This window comes from Tursiops truncatus, chromosome 11 (genome assembly GCF_011762595.2).
Source record: "Tursiops truncatus isolate mTurTru1 chromosome 11, mTurTru1.mat.Y, whole genome shotgun sequence".
In the NCBI taxonomy this organism is placed as follows: domain Eukaryota; kingdom Metazoa; phylum Chordata; class Mammalia; order Artiodactyla; family Delphinidae; genus Tursiops; species Tursiops truncatus.
In genome coordinates, this window is record NC_047044.1 from 49273576 (window position 1) to 49294304 (window position 20729).

The window sequence follows — 20729 nt, forward strand, 5'->3', positions numbered from 1 at the left end:
GAAATGTCTATTTAGATCTTCTGCTCATTCTCTGATTGGGTTGTTTGTTTTTTTGATATTGAATTGTATGAGCTGTCTATTTTGGAGATTGACACCTTGTTGGTTGCACTATTGTATTGCATTTACTTTTAAGTCTCTTTAGTCTCTTTCAGTCTGAAACTGTTCCTTACTCTTTCCTTGACTTTTATGACCTTGGTGCTTTGAAAATGATAGACCAGTTATTTTGTAAAATTTCCCTCAGCTCAGGTTCATCTGATGTTTCCTCAGGACTGGAGTCAGCTTTTGCCTTTGTAGCAGGAACATCACAGAAGTAATGTTGTGCTCTCATTGCATCTTCTTGGGTAGTACATGATTTCCATTTGTCCTACCACTGCTGATGTTAACTATGATCATGATTGAGGTGGTGTCTATTGGGTTTCTCTAGTCTAAAATTACTCTTTTTCCTTTTGCAATTAATGTCTTGTGGAGAAGTGTTTTAATACTATGTGAATTTCCTATTCTTTCACTCACTAGTTTTAGCATTCATTAATGGCTTGAATTATTATTATACTGGTTGTCGAAAGATGATCGTCTGATTTGCTCATTCTTTCTACATGTATTAGTTGGTATTCTACTGGAAGAGCTTTCTCTTCTCCCTATTTATCATTCATTAATTAACTAATACTGGTGTGAATTCATGATTGTTATTTTATTCAATGAGCAATAATCTGTTATTATCATACTTTATTTTGATCTCAAGTTGTCCCAGATTTGGCCAGTGGGCACCCCTTCAAGCTGGTTTCTGTGAATCTTGACAGGTCCCCAGAATCTCTTGCTTTCTAAAAGAACAATATTTCCAAGCTTGTCTTGTAATTTCACTGCTCTAAACCTGCAAAGGTATTGACAAACCAAGATCTGGGCACTCGGAGTGCTCATTCCTTTGGGGGTATTGCTATTCCCAAGCCTTCTCAGTGGAGAAGCTAATGAACATACTCATATACACACATTTACATCTGTATTTATTTTTATATCTTTCCATACATGAGTTCAACCAATACCTTCTGTTGCAATCCAACATCGCAAGGTTCATTTTAGTTCATTTAGTTTAGCATATTCATAACTCTGCTCTTTGACAGTGAGAAACCTGGTTCCCAAACCTCAATTTATTTATCTTTTGAGTCAATTCCCCCTTTATATAATCAGTCTTCTCCCCCACCCCTGTCACATGGTTGCCCCCCTCACCTTGTGTCAGAGACCACCTGACTGACCGTGCATTGGTTTTCTCCTCACCCAGCTCGGGTTCTGACACCTTGCTCTGGGCTGCCATGGCCACCAGCTCAATCCACTCATTCCTACCTACCCTGAGCTCGGATTTCCTCTTTACCACCGTTGGACTCCAGTGTCCTGCGTGGGGCCTCATGGGCACTCTGGTCAGTCTTCCTGAGCTCTGAAAGCCCACATCTACCCATTTCCTCTTCCTTCTCGCACAGATGCCCTTTACCTTCACCCCATGGCCTTGATACCTCATGCTGCCACCACTGCAACTGCCACTCCTGACAGACACCTACTTTGCTTGGTCCCAAGTAATGCTGTTTGGACCAAATTATTCAGAAAATTAGAGTGGGAGGGAGGAAGGATTTTTATGTTTTTATAAAAAAAGGATACTTATGCTTTCATAAGTTTGGAGATAGATATTCTTTAACCACAATCAGTTAAGAACACTATCTCTTCCCACTGCAGTTTCCCCTCTGTTATATGATCCTGATGGAAGAAATTCTCACATATTGAGGTATGGGCAAGTCATTCTGGCTTATACATGATTTAACTTAAACTTGATGCTACCTAGGACAGCCTGTCCTACAGCCTGTCAAACATGCATTGTATATCTGCTTTAACCATTAGAGAAAAGAATCCATTTAAAAATCAAAATGGAGTAACTGTGGTTCAGGCATCCAAAATGGAGCCAAGTGACCATTGTGAATGTGGTTTCAGACACATTTCTGCATCACTGAGAACTTGAGTTTTCTGAACTGTATCAGACTCAAGTACACTACCAGCCATTCTCAAAATAGTATCTGTAAGCAGCTTCCAGCTGCAACCTTATGGTCTCAAGTTCTCCCCTCGTAACTATGCAACCAAGTTAGACCCCAACCAATCCTTACTTAACAAGCACCCTTACTTCTTGCCATCTCTAACCCTAATTCTTGGCAAGCAGCTTAGTCATTTTGCAGTTTCTGCCTCTATAAGCCTCCCCATTTTGTAGTCTGGCGGAACACAATTCAAGTACTTCTTGTATCCGTGTCTCCCCAGCTATAGTCCTCAGTTTGGCTCAGATAAAACTCTTCTCTATTCTTATTACGGACTGGCTGGTCCATTATTTCCGTCAACAATCCCTTGTTTTGACTGGCACTGGAGTGGTCATCAACATTTTGGGGATCCAGCTAAGGAGAAGTTGACCTGGAATTATATTTAGTCTGGATATAGTGGAGTATATTTACGTGGAATAAATACTATGTATTTATATTTAACTTTATTTTGCCACCTGAAAAGCATTTATGTGTGACTTTATTGAACAGAGTAAAACATCTGTTCAGTTCTAACATGCCACTAGGCAACATTTACAATCAAACATTGTGAAGATCTTATTATTGATCATGAATAAGTTTGCAGAATATGTGTCATGTGCAGCTCATTCCCTAATCTTGCTGGAGAAGAAACTGGCCCACAGTTCCTGAGGTTGTTGATTACCTTGGTATTCTGTAAAAGCTGTATGTTTTCTGGTTCATCTCCTAAATAGGGTATTTAAACCCACAAAACCAATCTGGATTTTTTTTCAGTCTGGATATAACAGTGTGATCTACCCATTATGAAGCTTTTCAGGATTTGCAACATGAACATAAGATGCAGAAAGTTTGCTTAAAAGTTAATAAAACTCAAAAATGCAATTTAGCTGTAATTTGGCAGTCATTTTATAAACATTTCAATAGAACTAGGGAGAAATTACATATTCCTGATTTGGATGTATACGAAGGGGACCTCCTTTTATCATAATTAAATTTATTTATTAAAGAAATATAAAATATTCAGATGAAATTAATTAAATATGAAACACGATGAGTGGTAAAATCTATAGAAATCATTGTGACACTGAAAAGTCATTCATAGGAAGAGATAAATTTTGAATAAAAGTAATAAAAAGGCTCATGGATATTGTTTGATAATCTAATTAATTGGGGTGAAGCATGTGAATATAGTGCAAAAACTATTAAATTTCTTGCCGATTTGACACAAAATAACTGACATCGAGAAAGAGGAAATAAAACACATGATATGCCACCAGAATGACAACATTAATGACAACAGGATGATACTGTCATTAATTCAAAGAGAACTGAAGATGAGTCACTGCCAAAAAGAATTTCAAACACCCTGAAATCTTACAGCTTATGCAAAAAGTACCTTGACGGTGTTTCCCCAAATTTGAAAACACTCCTAAAAATTTAACATGGCATTAACAACAAAGAGTTGTAAAATTGAAACACTTTTTCTAAACTGATAATAGGAAAAATCAAATGTTATCAACCATTCAAGGAAAATCAATGAATTATATTTCTTTTTTCAATATATATATCACGTTGCAAAATTGTTGCCATATGCAGAGGGTATCAAAGAGTTTAAGCCCCTCCAAAATGATAGGGAAAAGTATTATAGAGTTATGTTGGGTAGCTAGCTCATTCAATATTATTCATTCAGTATTATTGAATATTATTCAATATTATTTTGTTTTTCTGGATTTTGTGAGCTTTGTGATATTTGTCAGTTTTTACAGTCAGTTTTGTCATCTACTGTCTCATTCTAAATAAATCTTCACTTTAATATTTAATTGTATATTATAAATTTTTACCATTTTCATTAAAGAGGGTCCCCCAAGTATATAATCTCCAGGCCCAACATGGTCTGAATCTACCCTTATAGAATTTATACAATTCAAGCAGGCTGTCAAACCTTCACAGATGCTGTTCCCTGTGCCTGGAGCTGCCACACACCCTTCTTTTGTTACTTATTAATCAAGATGTAACTCAGGTAGCCTCCTCTCCCTGTAAGGAGAAACCTTACAGCTCTCACCCATCTCCCAAGCAGAGTGCTTTCAGAGCAGTGTGTATATATCGTATTGTAATAAGATATATAATTATATCCGCTAATAGGCATGAGCTCCTTGAAGCCAGGACAGTGCCACACTGTCCCCAGCCTTGTACCTTTTAGGAAGATTTAGTAAATACTGGGTGACTGATGAATTTATGAATAAGTTGTAATATCACACAATAGGGTGAAATATTAAGACTTACAGTTGCCAATAACCAGAGATAGTATGGTCCTTTCTTTTTTATCATGTTACTTAGATTTCTGGGTCTTTGCCTGAGCGCTTCTGTGCCTGTAACCCAACTCTTACAGCAGGTCTTCTGTTGGTAGAAAAACACTTCTCATTTTCTAAAGTTGTTAAGGTATCCTTTACAAACAAGTAATTCATTAGGCAAGATAAAAAGGAAGAAAAAGAGAAAGCTGAGTCCACAATTTCAGAGGGGATTTGTCATTTCTTTGTAGTGTGGACAGAGGAACAGGAGCCTTTGGAAAGAATTTCTTTTCATTACCTGATTCATACAGCAGTCTATACTTATACACGCTGAGCTTTTTTCTGCTTTTGTTCCTCCTTCCTCCATGGTATATTTCATTTCCTCCCTAAAACTGAACACATTAGCTCTTTCTCTGTGTCAGCTCTTGTGCACTGCTTAATATCAATGCGCTTAACTGCAGAAGTCACTTGTCAGGCCTGCCTGCTACTGTTATTCCTGTTTGTTCTCACCATTGGTTCAAGTCCAAGCCGACTTGCACAAAGCCATACCTGTCTTTGCTCAAGTCTTTAATGTATACAGTGTCCTAGACTGGATGTCCCGCCATGCCCAGGACTTGACTGTCCTGCTGTGCACTGCAAAGTTAACTGGGGCCTCCATCATTTACGAACAACATGCTCCCCATGTTCTATATCTGAACATTGTTTATTGAGATGCAGGCAGCCCTATTATCACTGAGCAGTCTGATTATTGCCTTGTGCTTACACTTTATATTCATTTATACATTCGTTTATTTAACAAACTATAACTGAGTACTTCGTGTGGATTGGGAATAAAAGTAACACAAAGGCTCATGGATACTGTTTGATAATCTAAGTAACTGAAGTGGAGTGAAGCATGTGAATATAGTGCAAAAAATATTAAATTTCTTGCTGATTTGATACAAATTAACTAACATCAAGAAAGAGGAAATAAAACACATGATATGCCACCATATTAAGGTATTGGGAGTATAATTCGTAGGACTGCGTCTTTGCCCACCAAGAGTTTTGTGCGTAATTATAGAGTTAGGGAAAGGAGAGGACTTTTGGAGCCAGAATATTTGGGTTTGTGCCCTGGCTCTGCCTCCTACTAACTGTGAAAGGGTTTACCTGTCAGGTCTTCAGCTTTGTTATATGTAAAATGGGGAAAATAATATTCATGTTCTAGTGTTGTTGTTTGGATTAAATGATATAGCGATAATTTTCAAGTCATCATTAAATGGTAGATTAGGGAAGGGTATGTAAGCATCCCAAAGTTTCCTCTATTTTAATTATAAACACACCTTTTCTCCTTCGAGAAAATGAAAAGGCTGGGGCTACCAAACAGCACCAAAGACCAGAGAAGTGGTCTCAGTGCCAAAACCCAGCCCAAGGAGAGGGCAGCCCAACATAAGGCGGAGGGAACCATGCCCTTGTTCCTTCCTAAGCCTTTCCAGCATCAGGCCCCAGGCCCAGAGCTGGCAGCAGTAGTGGCCAGCACTTGATAGTGACACTGACTGGAAGAAGCATCAAAGAGAAAGAAGCTGTGACAGCTGCCCCCAGCCCCAGAGCAGCAACAAGGGTGAGAGCACCCAAGAAGTGAAGATTCCAAAGAGAGAGAGCCATATCCCTCGGATTCCCAACTTCCAGGCACTTAGTACAATGAATATGACCTTGACAGCAGCTTTTAGCTGCTGCAGGAGAAGCCAATGACTATCCCTTCATGCAGAAGGAAACAAAAGGGTCCAGGGTTGGGACACAGAGGGTAGAGAGTTGAGTCCAGAGTGATTCTTCTGGGGACAGTCAGGAACTGTTGTTTTCACTGAATTCTTGTATTTCCTGTAACTACATACCACTTTCTTTCCAGCTTCCTGCTTGGGAGACACCTGCTACCTGATCAGAACTGCAATCCTAGTGCATTGAGTACTTTCTGAATGCCAGACACCTTACTAGAATGTATGTATCTACTTCACCTTCACAGCTTCATAGGAGTGTTATTCCCATTTCACAGATGAGGAAGAGAAGAAAAGTATCTTTTCCACGATCACACAGGGAAGAACTTGGATTTCAACCCTGGGTGACTGATTCACACAACCAGGCTGCTTCCAGCTCTCACTTTGTAGGTGCTCTGCTCTTATGGCTTGAATATTGAGTGAATCATGGGCCTGCTTCCCTCTTCACAATGCCCAAGAGATTCAAATATGGGCACTTACAGTTTTCATGGCTATTACTTACTTTGTCATCTCCTGAGGAGGGCAATGGAACAGCGGATTGTACCCCGGGGAATTGTTGGAAGTGCTGTTCAAGGACCTTCCTCCACTTCAGATGACTCCGTGTGTGTGTGTGTGTGTGTGTGTGTGTGTGTGTGTGTGTGTGCATGCACACACACAGTTACTGGCTGAACTAACATTGCACAGAGGGGACTGCGGTCTCACAGTCAGCAGTAGGAACAGAGCAATATTTCTGTCTAGTGTTTATATCACCTCACTTCTCCCAAGAAACCTCTCCTGAATGAATCTACCAGGTTGTTCATTCTCACACGTGGCTATATAGAATGATTTATCTCAATCCTAACGTAAAAGCCTTTTCTCTGTTTCATTGATATCCATACTGAATAGTGTAGGTGCTCAGGAAGTATTATCACTTTGAAAGCACTGTGATTATGTTGGGGGTGGGGAATGGAGGAGAGAAAGCTGTGAGAGGAGCTGGGCCTTCCCCCGCTCCGGTGCCGCGGCATGTAGGATCTTAGTTCCCTGATAAGGGATGGAAACCGTGGCCCCTGCGTTGCAAGGGCAGAGTCTTAACCACTGGACCGCCAGGGAAATTCCAAGCTGGGCTTTTTGAATAAAAGGCACTTGCACGTGTAACCTGTATTTCCCCAGCCACAGCAGCCGTGGGGAGATTTTTTTTAAAAAATCAAGGGACTTTGGGCTTCCCTGGTGGCGCAGTGGTTGAGAGTCCGCCTGCCGATGCAGGGGACACGAGTTCGTGCCCCGGTCCGGGAAGATCCCACATGCCGTGGAGCGGCTGGGCCCGTGAGCTATGGTCACTGGGCCTGCGCATCTGGAGCCTGTGTTCTGCAACGGGAGAGGCCACAACAGTGAGAGGCCCGCGTACTGCAAAAAAAAAAAAAAAAAAAAAAAATCAAGGGACTTTTAACAAAAGAGTGTCTGTCTGGTCTGGTCCTTCCATATGAATCATGGGAAGCTCCAGCCCCCTTCCAGGCTTCCTGGGATAGCTAAAGAAATCCTCAGAGGGTGTGTCACCTCACACTGGATTTAATCCTGCAGCATGGAAGCATTTGCCCCCTCTTCCCCAGTGGTACTTGCTCACGTGTCAGGTTGTGGTCATACCCAGCAACCAGATGGCCGTGGTCCTTGCTTTTGACTCAGGTTGCACGGCCCAGGAGATCCCAGGTGGCTGACCTGAAGAGCATTTCTGGCTTGTAACCACTGCGGCCCGTGCCAACCACCTTCCAGCTGAACTGAGGAATTTACTCCGCTCCCCCATTTGGGTTGTATTCTGTTACAGGCCCCAGAGCTGCGCTGCCCAGCCTGTATCTCACAAGACGCTGATGATTAGCTTCTTATCGGACACTCTTCCTCCCTGGACTCTGGTCTCTGGATACAGCAGGGCCAGAGGGAACCTGAGCAACATAAACCTTGCTAACCTCAGGCCGCCCGTCCCCTCTGACAATGACCCATTGTCCTTGGTCCAAGCTTGCACACCTCAACCTTCTTTGAGTGAATTCCTTCCCACAGCCTTCCACGGTTCCTCTTGCGAATAACTCCCAGGCAGGCAGGACTTCCTGGCAGATCCTCCAGACATGGTAGTGGAATATCACTGGTTTCCCAGACCCAGGTCTCACTCTAGAACTTTACTAGACATCGGTTCCCCTTGGTTATTTTGAACAGTGGATTCTAAAGAATTTCTGTGCCATAAGTGCTTCTCTCTGAAGGACCACTCCCCACTCACTCCCTGTACCCACATCAGAGTTACAGCTGGGTTTGGAATTTTTTCTGGTTATATCATAAGACTCCTATTTAGAAAGCTGTTTCATTCCCAAATTTTCATTTTAAAAAGTACTCTTTAAATTATTTAACAACTAGTCCTTGACATTAAATCCACTGGAATGGCCTATTTTATCCTAAATATATGTGAAATTAGTTATTAGTAAGGGTTATCTTATTTATGAAAATATTGTAGAAAATTGGAAACTTGGCAGTCAGCCAGGACAAAGCAATATATATTTTAAACCTTTTATTTTTTCTTTTGGAATAAAGTCCATGCTACCCATCTCTAAACTGAAAATTTCTCAGACATCCACTGAAGGAGGTTTAATGGTATTCCCACTGAGGACAAGATGAAAATTTGGGGCAGCTAATTACCTTTGAGAATTTTTTAAAAGGTCTCGACTTTAGGAACTCTACTGAGAGAAAAGCTAAATTTCAGTTGCTTCTCCTATAACTTTTAATACCCCTCCCACCAAAAACAGAAAAAAAGAAAGAAAAAGAGAAAGCTTATATAGAATTTAATTAAACACAATCACAGCACACAGAACAATCACAACAAACACCAAAAAACACTTTTTTTTTTTTCCTAGTTTGGGCATGCTGAGGAGTTAGCTTCAATTTTTGAAATATTTAAATTAAGTAAGTGGAATTTTGAATGTATTATCTTAGCTGTTATAATGTGGCTAATCTTGGTTAAGCTTATAATGTGTTGCTTAGAAAAAGACAACTTAATCTTCTTATTTCTTGTCCCCAAGGAGAAGTTTATGCATATGTAATCAGAATAATCCTGACTAATAATTAAACTAAGGGTCTTCCAGCTTCATGATATTGTGAACTTGTCCTAAATTTTTTCACTCTCTCCAGCAGTTGTTTTAATTTGGATCTTGTCTGTACGAAGTGCGTAGAAGTGAATTGTGATGTTTTGCATGAGTTTTTTCCTGGATTCACTGGACTCATTTTTATTGAACTAAATGAATCAGACCAAGAGAAAAATATACAGGGGATATACTTGTTTGAATAGCTTAGTAGAGATAGCTCTATTGCATAGTAAACAAAGGGCAAATGCCCCGTGGTCCTAAACTTCAGTGGCTTTGTAAAGCAGTAGAAAACAGGCAAGTGCAGGTCAGTCTCTGAGAGGCAGAAAGAGAGAAGTGGAGGTACACTGACAGCAGCTGATAAACACAAGACCGGAGGGTGAAGGTAGAGAGTGTCGTCACATTAAATAATTATTTCAAATAATCTATGCGAATTCAACTATGCTTGCTTGGGAGGGAGAGAGAGGGGGAGAGAGAGAGAGACAGACAGACAGACAGACAGACAGACAGAAAGACGTTAAAATAGCACCTGCCTGCCATGCCCCTCAACGATCATCCTTCCCAGAGTGAGTCATACAAGAGACATGAGTCTGCTGTGACCCGAGTCTCAGTTCCCTTGTGAACTTCTTACCATATTTGAATATTCAGTGTGGCCCTTCAATACAAGTCAATTATGTTATCTGCTGCTCAACCAAAGAAACAAATCTACTCCAATGCCAAAAGAAAAACTAGCAGTTCATGATAGATGGTCTCATCTCCAAAGGGGGCTTTCCACAGAAGTTTCAAGGGTAATTTTCAACATCTCCACTTTGTCTTGATCTGATTTGAGAATGCCACCTCTGAGTAATTTGCTACTCCGACATATACAGCCATCTTAAAACTGTTTACCTCCATCCCCATTCCCATCACCTCTCAGGGAAAAACCTATGATTTCTCTTCTCTGTTCCATATACACTTGTTAAAATACGGGACTAAGTGATTTGTCTCCAGATCACTCTTTAGCCAGGAGGAGCTCAGCAATGCCATCCAAACCTGAGCCATTGTTGACAACATACACCACTGGATCCTTCATCAATTTCTGCTCACTTTCAACTAGTGGAAACCCTGATTCCAACTTCTCCAGTCTGAGACTCTGGTGTCACCTTCACAGTGAGGTCTGCCCCCATCAAGCTATTTAAAACAGTGATATCACTTATCAACATTCCCAATGCCTTGTGCCTTGGTGTCTTTTTTCTTTTTCTCACGGCTTTATCACTATATCACTTTTTTATTTTGGCTATTTTATTCTGACTTTTCTTCGGACACTTCCAACTTTCTTATTATTTTATTGTTTGTTGCCTGTCCCCCCATACTAGAAGTAAATGCCGCAGGGCAGGGATCTGTATCAGTCTGTCCACTGATGCATCTCAGTCACCTAGAACTGTGCCTGGCCTGCGACAGGTGTTCAATACATATATGCTGAATGAACATGTGAGGCTTCTGCATCTGAATTTCCTGGGGAGAAATAGTTTCAGGGGTAGTCACTGGCTTATAATTCTTACATCAGTGCTACATTCTTTCACTTTATCGTCATAAAAACAGGCCATTGCTAATTAGCAAAAATTTTCAAAATTGCTCATCAGTTACTAAACGCACATGAAGGTACAATGTCCAAAATGACTGACCATTTTTATAATAGATCAAAATCCATTACTGCAAATAGATTTGGAGCAGAAATTTGTATGACAGAAATATCTAAATCTAGCCAATGGTCCATTTATCTTAAATTAGGTTCTTAACCACAAAATCCTATTACTGTAAAGTGATTTAAAGAGATTCTTCAACCTCTCTTTAATGTAACTTAACATTAAGTATTAAGGAGACTTCAATTAGATAGTTTGATGAGGAATCTACATTTTCTAGACCACAAGAGTAAAACAAATGACACTTGCCTAAACTCTGCTCTTATCAAACTCTCAATAATGGCTGTCTCTTTCTGAAGCATTTTTCGTAGGCAAGTCTTGAACTTTTACCTCTTTAATTTTCACCTGCAAGTGCCCTCAAGGGTAAAAATAATATTGTTTAAAGTTTGAAGAATTATTTAAACACCAATCCACATTTTTCTTAATAACGTTAGAAACATAACGCTGCCTGCTCACTTCAGGTGCACCATGATGTATCTGATGGAACTGATATTAGCAAATCAATGAAGTGCCATTTCAGCGCTGTGGGTCACATTTTTCTCTGTCTATGGAAAGTCTAGTTTGTCCAGAGTCTCATTTTTTCATGTTCAGCCATTGTAATTTGTACAGCTGATTTGAGCTGCAAATGTATGGAGACCATATTTTCTGAAACCAAAACAGGCAGCATGCTGTGATGGTTTTGAAATTCAAACATGCGTTGATTAGTATTCTGCAGGCACCCCTCCCGGGCTGGGCCTGACCTTAGGCATGTTCTCTAACTATCCTGAGACTCAGTTTCTTCATCCACAAAACGAGCCTATTAACACCCGGTTGGCAGTATTACTGTGGTTAAACTCTCAATACGGTGTCTGGCACCTAGAGGCTATTATAAGCCATAAGTTGTAACTGTAATCATAATCATTAATTTTTCTGACCAGATCCTTAATTTATCTGAGAAATATCATACAGGCACAAAACATAAATCTCTTATGTTTAATCAATTGCTTTTATAGAAAAACATTACATGGAGTCAATGTTATCCTAAAAATCCAGGTCATAGAATCATTCTTTATAGATCTTGATTCTTGCCCAAGAAACTGGAAGTCATTTTAACATTTTAGGAGGCCCAAAGATCACTAGTAGTCTTTGTTTAAGCAAAGGGACATATATACGTACCATATATTTCTCATTGTTTTGGGTTGAATTGTGTCCCCTACAAAAAGACGTCGAATTCTAACCCCCAGTACTTGTGAATGTGATTTTAGTTGGAAACAGCAACTTTGCAGATCATCAAGCTGAGGTAATTAGGCTAGGCCTCATTCAATATGACTGTGTCCTTATAAAAAGGGGAAATTTGAACACAGAGACAGAGGCACACAGGGTGAGCACCATGTGAAGATGAATGCAGAGATCGGGGCGATGCTTCTACAAGCCGAGGAACACAAAACAAAGGCACACCAACTATTGCCAGCAAAATGCCAGAAGCTAGGAGAGAGTTCTGGAACAGATCCCTTCCTCAGGGCACTCGGAAAGAACCAACCCACTGACACCTTTCTTGGATTCCGGATACTAAATTTCTGTTGTTTAAGCCACCAGTTTGTGGTACTTTTTTATGGCAGCTCTAGCAAAGTAACAGATTCACCCAAGTCACACAGTGACTGTTGAGGGAAGAGGGAAGCGGTGTATTTGCAATTCCCAGCATTGCTGCGACATCAGTATGCTCCACTTCTAGTTCTGAGAAAGTGAGCAGAGTCGAGTGTATATTTCACCTGGCAATCTAAACATACCTTGTTGCCTGGCCGTCGGCTGAAAAGGGAGAGAAGTAAGTTGAAGACACGCAAGCTTGCTGAAGTGTTGCCAAAAGATGGTGCTGATACAGAGGTCTTAACATTCTTTCCCCGCCTCAGGTTCAGGCAGAGAAATCTTGCCACTATCAGGGCGGGGATTTTTTTCTTTTTATCCAAAGAAAGAAAGCTTTAAGCGTTCACCTTTCCCCTAGCTTCCTAAAGTGAGCTGCAGCAGCAGCAGCTGGGCAATTACCAGTCTTAGCCTGCAAAGCATCATGGGGCTAAAAGAAGATTCATCACTTCCCACTTCCCCACCCCAAAGCAGACCTTATCCAGCCCACCTGCAGCTAATGCGCCCAGCAGAGCTATCAGCTGTTGGTGCTTATCCTGAATCAACCAGTGTAGTGTTGGAAAGCATCCATCAGGACCCCCACACACACACATTTGGGGTCTCTAAACAATGTAGTCACTAGTAGTCAAAGTTTATCAACTACCTCGTTTATGCCAAGCACTGTGCTAAGCATTTTGCTTGCATTATTTAGCAAACATTCATTCAACTATGATTAAGAGCCTACAATGAGGAAACCATTGAAGAGGGTGCAGGAGATAAGATGATGACTAGGACAGATACTGTTGTTACCTATGGCAGAAAGTATTTTTTGCTTATCAAATATCCACTACAACTTTCCTTCCCAATTTAGACTGTGCAAAATCTCACTCTCCCAGCCTCCCTTGCAGCTTGGAGTTGCAAGCAACCTAGTTATGGCCAAGCTCAAGAATGAAAAGTTTGCTTTCCCACTAAAATGAGACAAATATGCCTATCTTCATCTCTTTTCCTTTCTTCTGGTTTTGTTTTGGATGTGATGGCTGGAGCTGCAGCAGCCATCTTGAACATGAAGTAAAGCCCAAAAGAGCCAAAGGGACATCGTGATATTGTTGAGCCTCTGAAACATTACCAGCAGCCACTATGTCTGTACTTTTTTTTGATGAGGAAACTGGATCTCTATTTGTTTAACCCACAGTTAATCAGGTTTTCTGTTAGTTGTAGCTGAATGGATACAGTTGCTTTGATGACATTTGCTGTCTATCTGGGGAGACAGACATAACCAATTTATTTCACAAAAATGATTTAATTGGCATTGTGACAAGTGCTATAAAGGAGAATTATAGGGCACTAGGAGCATGCATAATGGGTCTGTCCAATTCCAAGTCTAAGCTCTCTGAGAACAGAGCTGGGGATAAGCCAAATTCTGCCACTTAACTAGTTGCATAACTTCGAGCAAATTACTTAACACTTCTAAGCCTCAATTACTTCTGTAATCTGTGAAATGGGGAATATAATATTATCTCTCATAGGCTTGCTATGAGGATTAAGTGATAAAATACACCTAAAATGGTTTGTAAGTTCCTGGCATATAGTAAGCCTAATTATTATTATAAGTAAGCATTATTATATTGTGGTATTATATTATGTATCACACATATGTTAATAGCACATATATATATTAAGTATTCTTACAGTAGGCAGAATTCTAAAAGACCCCCCCAAAATTCTCACTCTCTGGTATACAAACCCTGTATAATCCCCTCCCCTGAGTGTGGATAGAACTTTTTATATAATAATATAGATTCTGGGTAGTAAACTATATTGACAAAGATAAGCAATGAATAAGGAGTAAATTTAGTAAAATTTTTTATCATACATAGGAGTGATTTTAAATGTTGATTCATTTTTGAGTACAAAAATAAGAGAAATATATTTTAGAGGGTTTTAAAAATTTAAACATATCCTTAGGAGAATGAATAACAAGATGTTCACATTCTAAATCACAAAAAAAGTGGGCAAAAATTTCTTTATATTGCCAAAGAAAAACAAAACAGTATGAAAAGCAAGAAAACATTAAAAACGACAGTATAAAGCAAGATGATATAAGACCAAACATAACAGTTATTACAACAGATACAAACATATTAAACATGACTACTGAGAGATTAGAAATCCAAGATACAGTTAAAACTTGAAATTCAAACTATGCTCTAGGACACAAAGTTGGCAGATCTGGGATTCTGTTCTCCTCTTGGGCATTGAAGCTTATGTGCTTTCTGCTACATCACACTGTTTACCTAAATATGCTAATGAAATGAAATTCTTTACATTTCAGATATTTAAGTTCATTTTATCTACATATGTAAATAATATGTGTTAATTAAATAGTATAATGTTTCTTTTATTGTTGAGGGAGTAAATAGGTTTCCTGAAAATAGATCCATTGTGTATTCTGATACACAAAATTTTTTAAAAATACTTGAATTTGATGATATACCACTCCTGTGATTATATCACCTAATATGGTGAAAAGGAGGTTATAGAGGTGGGCCTGCCCTAATCAGGCAAGCTCTTTAAAAGCAGAGTTTTCTCCAGACTGTAAGAATCTGAGAAAGAAGTCAGAGAGATGTACTCCTGTTGGTCTGAAAGGAACTCCGACCATGCTGTGAACTACGGCCACATGACAAGGAGCTGCAGACAGCCTCCAGGAACTGTGAATGGGCCTGCCCTACAGCCAGCAAGAAAATAGGAACCTTGCTCTACAGCAGCAAGGAAATGCATTCTGTAAACAACATATGAGCTTGGAAGAAGAGACCGTGAGCCTTAGGTGAGATGGGAGCCCCAGCCAATGCCTTGATTTCAGCCTGGAGAGACCCTGAGCAGAGAACTCACCTAAGCATGACCTACAGACCTGTGAAATCATAAATTTCTCTTGTTTCATGGTACTAAGTTTATGGTAATTTGTTATACAGCTATAAAAAATGAATATTATATATCATATTATATTTTGTGGAAAGATATATTGCATTATATACTGCATCAGGTTAAAGTCTAAGATGCTTTTTCAAAGAGATTCAAAAATACAATGGATTAGAAAATATTGGCATTCATTTCCCTCACACACTGAGGTCCTGAAGTGGGCAGTGCGGATCCTGGTTGGCTTTCCTCTGCATAGGCACTCAGGTGCTCATGTTTCTCCCATTTTGTTACCCTGGCAACCCCCCCTCAGCAAGAGCCTTGTCTTCACCTGCATGATCAAAAATGGGTCCTGGGCAGACTGGGAAGAGTGAGAGAGATCAGGCCCAGAGCATCAATTTCATTTTAAGCAAATGATGCAGGAGTCGTACTCATCACTTCCATTCACATTCTATTTTTGAGAATTGAGTCCTGTGACCACACCTAGTCTCAAAGGAGAAAGGGAAATGCAATCTTGGGGCGGGCTGGGGATATGCCCAGGAGAGGAGAACCGATTTTGGTTAACAGTGAGCAGTTTGTACCACAAATATTATAAAATGATAATAATCACTGTGCTATACCACCAAATTACTCTCCAGCCTTGCTTTCCTGCTGAGCTCTTTGTTTTGATTACTTCGGAGAGGGACCCATTGAACTGCAGCAGAGACACCTCACAATTTTGTTTTGCTGAGTCAGTCATTCATGAGGCAACGTTGACCTCTGCCTGGAATAGCAGTTACATTCACATCCACCATACTGCTCGCCGCTAATTATTGCAATTCATAATCAAGTATAATCTTCTTAGTGCTTTGTGAACAGGTACGAATATGTTCTAGTCAGTGGTTTTATCCACCTACCCATCCTCACCTGTGACCTGGCGGGAAGGAGGGGAATGCTACAAAAGGCAGGAGGCAGAGCCCTCCCTACACACAGCCTGGCATTTCCCTACCCTTCATCTTGCCCCCTCTGGAGGATTTTAGGAAGAGGCCTGGTACAGGTTAGGGCCCATTTTCCTGGTACTTAGTCAATGGGCTAAGAGAGCTGTGCATTGCTGGGCAGCATGGTACTCGTGGCAAGAAAAGTCGTGAGGGCAGCTTCCCATTTTCTTTGGGGATTAGGCTGATCAAAACACCCCTCTGCTGAGACTCCCCCAGGGACTGCGGATGGGTGTTTTGCAGGGATATGGAGAGAACAAATCTTATTTTGTTGAATGAATAGTCATTTCCCTTATCCATTTTAAGGGAAAAGGGAACATTTTCCACAAATTTTCAGAACTCCTGTCACAGAAGCTTATGGATTGTTTATTTCCTTTCCTCTAAAGTGAGAACCCAGGGTCAAGGATATTTTTCAAAATATCATGTATTTTGCCAACTGTATATAACTCCATGTTTTATTTCATCCACAAGACATTTTTCTAATGCTCTTTTCTCTGGGCTGTAAGTTGATGATACCACCAGGCCTTGAGAAAAAGTCAGTCTGCCAATAGAATTGCTATCAAGTATCAAAAGCTCTCAGATTCTAATAACATCTTTTATAAAGGAACTCAAAGCACCTCCCCAAATGATAAGCCCCTTCTCTTATTCTGGTCTACACTCTCACAGCAAATAGGACACTTAGTTATTAGCCATATTTAGTTATTTTTTTCCTCCCAAGAATATTTGTGTGGGTTTTTTTTTTGTCACACTGCCTGGCTTGTGGGATCTTATTGCCCCAACCAGGGATTGAACCCAGGCCCTCAGCAGTGAGAGTGCAGAGTCCTAACCACTCGACTGCCAGGGAATTCCCCAAAGAGTATTTCTTAAGTAGCAGAATCCATTTTATTTCCAGTCAACCCATCTCAACAAATGGTTCAATTCTCCATACACTAAATTCAATCTCTGCAGAGGCAGAAAGCTGGTCTTTGTAACTCCTGGCTAGGGCAGTCTTATGTAAGAAGAGAGATCATGACCCTCTGGAATGGCTCAAAGTATGGTTAATATACTGACCAGACAACCTAAGCAAGATGGGATCTAAGGCAGGAAAAGGAAGAAGTAAGGAATGTGACTCTCTTACTGCTGTCTCTTTCCCAACATTTCTCAATTCCAAGGACAAGGGATGGACCTGTGCTTTATTAAAATAATGGGCAAGCATGCAGGTGAGGACGATGGCTGCCAGCAGTGTTAGGTCTCTACCTGATCAGGTAGGTACAAAGAAGAAATAACTTTCTCCTCTACATTTCTGAGAACACAAGCTCTAGGTACCTGTACAGAAGGAGTACTCATTCCCATTATGGTTTGAGATTTTTTCCAGACCTCTGATGAGCTACTGAGGTCGGTCTAATTAACCATTAAACAAACTAACAATATCTTGAATTTGCTTGGCCATTTGTAGTCTTCCCAGCGTTTCACATCTTTTATCTCGGATTTTGCTTGCAGCAGCTCATGGGAATAATAATCATAGGAGCTCTATCATTGGATAATTGTGGACATACTGTGTGCCAAGTGTACACATGCTCACTCACTGAATCTTCACACAATCCTGAGACTTAGGTTCTATTATTAGCCCCATTTTACAGATGAGGCTTAGAGAGGTTGAGATTCCCAAGTTCACCCAGTGATATGTGACAGAATCAGCGCTGAGAACCTGGCTCCAAGGCTCAGGTGCTAAACCACTACACTTTGTTGGCTCAACGGCGTTTAGAACATAAGTGACCAGTAACAAGTAGCATTGGAACTAAGACCTATTTGTCCTGTTGCTTTTTTTTTATTTCACCATTCTGCTGGTTTGGGGGCCTCTGATGCTTTATGCTCTAGATAATCTTCTCGCCTAGATCCACTGCGGCTGTGGTTTCCTTCACTGTGGTTACTCGGGGATGAACCTTTCCTCTCAGGTCAAGTTCAGGATTTGAAAACTTTAAATTCCTTCAAGTTGACATTTTACCGTGTCATAGTCTCAAGCCTCCTGCAGCTTGTGAAGGAGTGATTTCAGACATCTACTCCCCACAGCTCAGAGAACAATTCATTTCAATCCTGGGACATTGCCCAGAATTCAAGAAAACTAGATGATCCTTTCAGTCTGGCTTTTCATTTCCTTTATTGTCAAAAGCTCTGTCTACAGGCACAAACTACTAGGTAAAGAGGTGGGGAAAAAACAGCGTTCTAGAGCAGCGGTCCCCAACATTTTGGCACCAGAGACCAGTTTCATGGAAGACAATTTTTCCACGGGGCGGGGGAGGGAGATGATTCAGGCGGTAATGTGAGTGATGGGGGGCGCCAGATGAAGCTTTGCTCACTTGCCTGCAGCTGACCTCCTGCTGTGCGGCCTAGTTCCTAACAGGCCACGGATGGGAACCGGTCTAAGGCCCAGGGGGTGGGGACCCCTGTTCTAGATGATAGCCTTTACCTGGTATTTTGTGTTGGGAAACAAAAAGTTCAGATAATTGATGAGTTTATTTATTCACCTGGACATTCTGGAATCATGTATACATTGGAAAAATATGCTCTATAAGGATTTATCACTAATGAAAGAATAGTAGTATTAACCCACCCAATTTAATCATAATAAAATCTGTTCAGTAGATCTAAAATAAGTCCAATGAGTCTAGGAAAAAGAAAAGTTCTAATTATTTGTGCCAGAGAATGGCTTTAAAAGATAAACATTAGGGAAGGGTCTATGACAGTCTTTTGACAACTCAAACGTATTTATAAAGTGGAGACAACAAATGCAGTAGAAATGTCTTCAGAGACTTAGCTTGAAATAAACAAAATTATAGCATTCTCCTGGGGACTCGTTCTTGATAGGATGGCTATTGATCAAAAACGGTCTTGAAAAAGTGATAAAGGGGCTACGGGGTTGAACATTTATTTTCCCTGTTCCTTAAATTCTGCTATTTACTATCGGTGACTTTTTTAAAAAAATCAGCCAAAATTTAGAGTTGTCAGCAGCTAACCTAATTTAATTTTAATTTTATTTAAAATTAAATTCAATAACAAAGTTCTATTCTATTTGAAAGAATCAAGTGATTCTTTTAAACAATAAGCATAAAACCCATTACTCAAAGTCGATAACAATTCTAGAGATTGTTTTAGTAGAAAGTAAGGCTATTTTTAACGATGGCAATGTTAAGCATTATTTGCAAAATTTTTTTTTTAATATTTCATAAATGTATCAGCAAAGGAGTTGGCCATCTCCAACATACTTGGTATAGATGACATGGAAAGAAGAAAGGAGTTAACATTTAGTGATCCAGAGCTATATATTGAGGAATAATAGTAAAAAGCATACAGATCCTTATGATAGATAAGCAAAAGTTTTTACAATCTATTGTCTGCCAGTATCTCCACATCCCATAGCACACCCAGAGCAGAGCCATTCCTCAACCTGGACTGCTTACTTAAGGATTACAATGTGTGAGGGAAGTAAACTCCTCAAACATTACATTATTCTCTAATCCTCCATAATTTAGGATCTCTTTGAAAAAGCATCTTAGACTTTACTTGACACAGTGCTCTGGCTAATCGCTTTAGAATGACAACCTTGCCCCAGCCCAAAGGAATTCATGTTTTAAATATGTATCACTTAGGCTACTTGCTTCTTGCAAGTCTGATGCCCAAACCATTGTCAATGTCGAGAATGAACTGGACAAAAAAATGTCTTTTGGACCAGATGGCATCAGTAGGAAGCTCCCTTACTTCTGTAATGGTGGGATGGCAACTACTGGGAAGAGACTGGGCAAGGTATTGTAATATTTTGACTCATAACATTTTCACAAAAGCAACTCTTTCCCCATCAGGTTTGGACAGGTCGTGTACCTGACTTTCCTGGTGTGGGAATGCCATGTGCTAATAGAACCACATGAGAGGTAGATTCAGAGGTAGATTCTGCTACCTCTCAGTGTATCTTGTTTCCATTTATCCCAGGACCCCAAGTGGCCAAAACAAGTTTTAAAAGGAAGAGTGGGGTTCCTGGTTACTTTAATAGTATATTTCATGGTCTATTTAAAATTTCATTTTCACAACAAACCTTCAAGTTAGGTAATACTCTGTTCATTTTACAGATGATAAAACACTCCAAAAGGACAGGAAACTTGCCAGAAGCTAGTGAGTTGGGAAGAAATAAAGCAGGATTTAACACAGGTGAGTTTCCCTCTAGAGTCCCAAGCTTTCCCACCGACTCTTCCCTTTTCTTCCTTCTATGCCATGTCGGTTCTCTTCCACTCCCACCTAAGTAAGGGATTGGCACTTAACAAGGGGTTGGGTGGGATGCCAAGATAAGAACAGCACCAAGTGTATAGAACAGAGCTGCTTGTTAGAAGACCCTTCCATGTGCCCAGGCAGTTCAATGA